The 6,054-nt window shown below is 38.0% G+C and overlaps 1 pseudogene; it reads left to right on the top strand.

Moving 5' to 3' along the window:
- Positions 1 to 2,021: 2,021 nt before the first annotated feature.
- LOC138020844 (uncharacterized) lies at positions 2,022 to 3,158 on the top strand (annotated as a pseudogene).
- Positions 3,159 to 6,054: the final 2,896 nt, after the last annotated feature.

The raw sequence follows: 6,054 nt of genomic DNA, 5'->3' as shown, positions 1-6,054 counted from the left end.
ATTCTGTAGGATGTGACATAAAGCCAGAACTCAACTTGGTCAAAAACAAAATATACAGTGAGATAATTGCTAACAAGGGAATCCACATCTACCAGCCTGAAATGTTCAGAGAATTCTGCATCTCAGCAGGGGCAAGAAATATTTCTGATGCCATTCTTGATGCAATTACATCAGCAAGGCACTCTGCTGAGCGTATCAATCTTAATAAGAAAAGGGCTGTGTCAGTTATTTACAACCTTTGCTACTGTTTGAGTTAGGCATGCAATACACTTCAAACTGACAATGCCCTTTACCTTAGGAGTTGTAATATAAATCAAGAAGTTATCGAAACACAACACACTATGGGTCTCTCTTGTGCTAGAAGGACAGTGAACACCATTGCTAAATCGTTGTCTGAAAATCATTGCAAGTCATTCAAACATTTCATTCAAGATGCGATTGAAAACAAGTGGCTTTTAGTGATGATCATAGATGACTTCACCTCAATTCACACCAAACGAAGACCAAAGGCAGATAAGACATCCAGAGCAAAGTCCATGTGTACGATAGTCATTAAAGCTTTCAAAAACATACCTGCCACAAGTGTTCTGCAGGCCAGTATCATGCATGATGTAAATGGCATCAGTATAAACAAATGCCTACAGGTTATAACATCTGCCTCATGTATGCAAAACATGAGCTGTTGATATGCTTCTGTTATGCCAAACTGGCTTACTGAGGCTTTTTTCAATCCAGAACTTCAACGCCAGCGACTCAACACCCATCAGTATTCAGAAAATGACAATGTGCAAACAATGAGAAAAATGGATGACCTTCACCTTGTAGACTTTGCGGAGTTACAACTCAAGTCCAAAGAGGACTTTAATGCAGCATATGACATAGCACTTAGTGCTGGTTTGGGTGATTACGCAAAAAAGTTCATTATTTTTCAGCCTGGTGATTGGCCATGTCAGTTTTTCTGCCGTCAAATAATATATCAGTGTGTGAAGAAATTTATCAGCTATCAGGAACCTCATCAAGCCAACTGTGAAAACAGTCAAGCTGCATCAGATCATTCTGCATATTCTTATCCATCCTTCACTGGTTCTGACTATGAGCAAAGTTTGCCATTAAACTTGTCTTCTCAGCCCTCCATTCTCTCTGTGATTCCAATGATAGGTCCTCTTCACATATCCTTGAACAGTAGAGAACATATTGTTACTTCCTTCCATCCATTTTTTAAAACAGTTTATGAAAGAATTTTTACTAGATCAAAACTGGCGGACAAACCAAAACCCTGGAGGATCAGCTTGCTCTTGGAAATTGTTTATGGAGGATGGACATTGATACGAGAGTCTGTGATGAAAAAGTTTTGGCGATTTAAAGATCCTGAGTATGGAACACTTTTCAATCTTTTGGACAACTACATACCCTTAGTACTTTCTATTTACAGCATTTCTTTTAAACTTAATAATTTTTCAGAATACTTCAGAGCTATTATTCGAATGTGGATTATGTTCACCTGCCTTAAGCGTCGTCATTACAACAAAGCACCACTTGTCTCGCTTAACATGTGCTCACACTGGGGAAAGCATTCACCCCAACTTTACAAACTACTTCGAACATACATAACAATTTTTGATGAGTATCCTGTCGAAAATACCCACAGCATTCTACGTGCGCAAACGAAGCCCTCTGACAGTGCTGATGAATTAAGAAATAAAGCCAAACAAATTTTTGAATCTAAGGAACAACAATCTACCTTTAGATCAACTTTCACATCACCATTACAGGTTTCATTTTCCCAGAACCAACTACAGTTTCTCAAAGTCAAATGTGCCCAAGTAATTAGTTCTATGTTAACAAGAATTGCTACAACACCAGGACAAAGCTCATTCTCAACAAATGGAAAAACAAGTACTCAAGTAAAATTTCCAACAATATGTGGCACCAATTCCATCAAGAGGACTGCTTTACCTCTTGGGTATCAAGGTAAGGTTAAACCTGATGTTACTAAGCAATATGACTTACCTGAATGTACGATGTCTAGCCAAAATGATGACTGGACAGTTTTAACAGGTTGCTTTCATTCCTTCCACAATACCTGCTTGAATGGCTTAAATTCGTGCCCCTTATGCAAGGACTTCCTGAAAGAGAAAGTTCAAGAACTTGGTCAAATTGCAAAGCAAGCAATTCTTAATCCTAATTCAAGTACTGAAGTACCAGAAATGAAGGATCTGACTCAGGGTTAGATTCACCCACTGAAACTACTACTGCAAGAGAAATGGAGCAAGATGAATTTGAAAATGTTATAAGACAGCTTCATCATGAAATTGCAAGTCTCAATCCAACTTCACAACCACTACCAACTTCCAGCCTTAACCAAACACTCACAAGAGCTTCCAACACAAGTGAAGCTATTACTAAGCTCCCTCCACTCTGCAGAAAATGCCACCATCCCGTTCGTGGACACAAAAGATCCACCAACAGTTCACAAGTTAAATGTGATTTTTGTCCCAACAATGTCTGCACAGTAAATTCAGGCAATAGCGTCTCAAGATGCAACTGTGCATGGCACAGGGAAAACCACACAGAGAATAACACTCCACGAGCTCCAACATACCAAATAACTGTAACCACAAACCAGCATGTGGATGTGACTGAGTGGTTCCTGCCGCCAAATATTTTCCAATCAACCACAGCAGGGAGTCTGATTGGAAGTAATGCCTGTACAGTTATTTCTAACTGCATGCCATTTTCTGGAAGGTAGAATTTTCATTCCCCAAACACTTCAAGATCTTACACAGGTAATTCCTCTCTACAGCCAGCTAATTCTCAAAGGAAACCATATTTACAGCTTGTTTCATGTGCGTGTGCAACAACCAAACCTGGAAGTCAAAGAGGTCCTTCAGTACAACAACGAAGAATTTCAGAAAATTGAACTAATTGCAGACTTGGGTTTTTTCAATGTTAAAGACCTTGAATTTTATCTCGCAAGCTACAATTACCAGCACCCAACATTTGCTGCAGTCCTGATTGTGCCCCCTGACAAGACGATGGTGTTATGCTTCAGGAATTCAAGTATTTGCCTCTTTGAAAGTCACCGACATGGCCACCGAGGAGGCATTATAGCCTCAAGCTCTTCTGGAAATGTCCGCAATTTTGTACAATATGTATAAAGGATGGTAGTGAGAGACTGGGAAACTCAGTTGCAGGGATCAAACATTGCTGTAGTAGGTCTAAAGTAAACTCTGAAAGCTAGCCTTACTTTCGACCTTACACAGCTACAGTCTATGTTACTCTGAAAACTTGTATATTATTAACTGTTCTACATTTTCCAAGTTGCTCAGCAGGTGTTTTATTTATTTGGTAAAATAACTTGAAAAAAAAAACATGATTTAAGGCATACAGATTTTGAGTAAAATGCAAGGTTTACAACACATTTCAAGTGAACATGTATGCTGGTTAAATTCTTTCAATTGCCGTATTCAGCTTAATATAAATAAATGTTTCTTGTCTATGCAAGAAAGTGAAGTTCTAAAACTATGTAGAGATTTTAGTCAAAATAAAGCGGTCGTAAAGCTCTTGTGATCAACTGCTGACTTATAAGCTTAAAATTTTCGATATAAACAACTATAATTTTGCACGATGGACCTAAAGTACTACAAGTGTACTAAACATGGACTGTGGAGAGTTCGAAATCTCCACTGCAAAACCGAAATGTACAAGATCGAGACACGCCATTTTTGACCGCAAATACATTCAAATAAATCTTTCCGGTGAAACACACGCATTTTCTCCGGTTTAGGAGCTTGCATAGCTAGGAAAAGGGAAAAATAAATTACTTGCTTAACATATTTTTGAGTTGGGGCAACATATCATAACAAAGTTTTTTGGCAATTTTCTGTCAGAACACTCGCCCGAAGGGGAAAAACACCATCCACGCCGTACATAATAAAAAATCATAAAATAAAACACCATACAAGAAGACCTACTCGGTGAGACTATTATGGCGATGAAATGGACTCCAGGAGTACGACTAAAGCAGTCTTGAACGGCATATCCCATAGACTATCACTGCGATTTATGACTTGGAAAAACAACCATAATTTGCTCGGTTGAAATGCACCAAAAGTGCTCGCAAGAAATTTTTAATCCTGATGGCTGTACATTTTTTAACGACTGCAATCCTTAGCAGCTATAAAGAAAAGGAAAAGACACTATTATTAGCAATATTGTTAAGTTGGGGCACCAGCAGGATTTTATAGAAATTGGACTCCAAAGCTAATGCAAATTCAGAATAACATCAAAATTCTCCCGTTATAAGGAGCCTTGTACCTTAGAATCGTCTTAAAAAACACACATAACGTTTGTCACAACACAAATTTGAAGGTCTTCAGACTCACCTTAAGTGCTTTGCTATTTGTGGAAACATCCGGAAATCAGCTGATGTTAATTAAAATCCCGTTGAGTTGCCCATTTCTTAGCTGTTTTTAGGCAGTTTGATTGCGAAAAATCTTTCCACGGGAAGTCCAACGTATCCCTAGAAGTACCCAGAACGTTAAAAATGTATGTAGGCAGTTAACTTTCTTTCATCTCGTTCCATGATATCTCCTAGAAGAGTGCTAGATCACCCATATAAACCCGCCATCGCACGCTCGAGAGATCAAGATTTAGCGCATGCGCAGACAGAATGACCCTCTGCTATCAAGACAGTAAAATTACGACCAAGGTGTCACACGGTTTTAATTTTCATTTATTGCGTTTCTGTATGATATATCACAACACATGAAGTGGTAAATTCCCTGTAAATAACTAATCAATGTACTTTGTGCCTCCAATCCATTTATTCAGAATCCTTTCAAGGGGCAAATGATATATGTTTTCTGCCATAATGAGCTAAACAATATAATTTCTCTTACACACTATGTAGACATTCATTATAAGAGTTTTCGTGGAAATCATTTAAACTCTGCTTTTCGGGTAGTGACGAAGAAACAGCCAATGAAGATGAAGAATGGTTTTTTTTTTAACTGCAGGATTTGGTGAGTGTACACACAACTTAGTCAATGTGGGATTACTATTATACATATAGAAGCTAAACAAATTGAGTTCGTCCATTGAATCCATTTTAATAATCAAGTTGAATAAACAAATCTATGCAATCCAGAGCCCCTCCCAACCCCCCTTTTTATCTTCAGGGATATTCCTTTTTATTAAATTCTCAACCTCGGATAATGCATTTCGCGTGCTCTGATTGGTTCACTCAGTCTCGGTTATCAGCTCATATACCTTAGTTTGACCTTATATGGTAAATGATTGCGCTAAGCGTTGCTAAACTAAATTTTTTTTCGCCGGAAAGCGAAATTCTTTTTTGAGTAAGGCCAAAAAAGAAAAGAAACTTTTTTCGTGGAAAGTCTGGATCAATTCCGACGTTAAAGAAGTACGCGAAAAGTCAAGAAATGTTGTCAACATCGCATCTTCATCAAGTTTTCTCCATTTCGCTCAGACTTTCTCTCTTTTTTCGCTCGTATTTCGTACTTCCAAATATTTGGAGTTTAAGGAATTTAATAAAACAATTATTCCATTCGCGCTTGTTGAATATGAGACTGGTTATAGCCAACTCGGCGCTACGCGCCTCTTTGGCTATTTACCATCTCATATCCAACGCGCGCTCATGGAATAATTGTTAAATATAATAGGTGGATAATTCTGGTGAATTAAGCCTTATTTGACATTCCTTTGAGTTATGATTATTTTAATACCTGTACAGGTCTGTACAGGAGTTAAATGAGTTGAGTCACGAAATTTCTGATCAAAACCTTTGATGGAAACCTCCACATGCAAATAGCTGCTCAAAACGATAAAAGAAGTTTAAGATTTCATGTAACCAATGTACTGTGTAGTTACAGGAAACACAAACGGATGCTCGGGAACTTTTTGCCTAGTCTTTCAAAGGTCATTTTTGTTCAGTTTTGTAAGGTTTGAAATGCTTGTGAAACGTTTTTGTTTAGTGCTGACACGAAGGGTGAATTTTGTCGCTCACGATTAATATTTCAAGTTCCATCGTGTACT

The sequence above is a fragment of the Montipora capricornis genome, chromosome 10 (assembly GCF_036669925.1).
Source record: "Montipora capricornis isolate CH-2021 chromosome 10, ASM3666992v2, whole genome shotgun sequence".
Lineage (NCBI taxonomy): Eukaryota > Metazoa > Cnidaria > Anthozoa > Scleractinia > Acroporidae > Montipora > Montipora capricornis.
The sequence above is the reverse complement of the archived record's forward strand: the minus strand, read 5'-3'. Positions and strand labels throughout refer to the sequence as shown.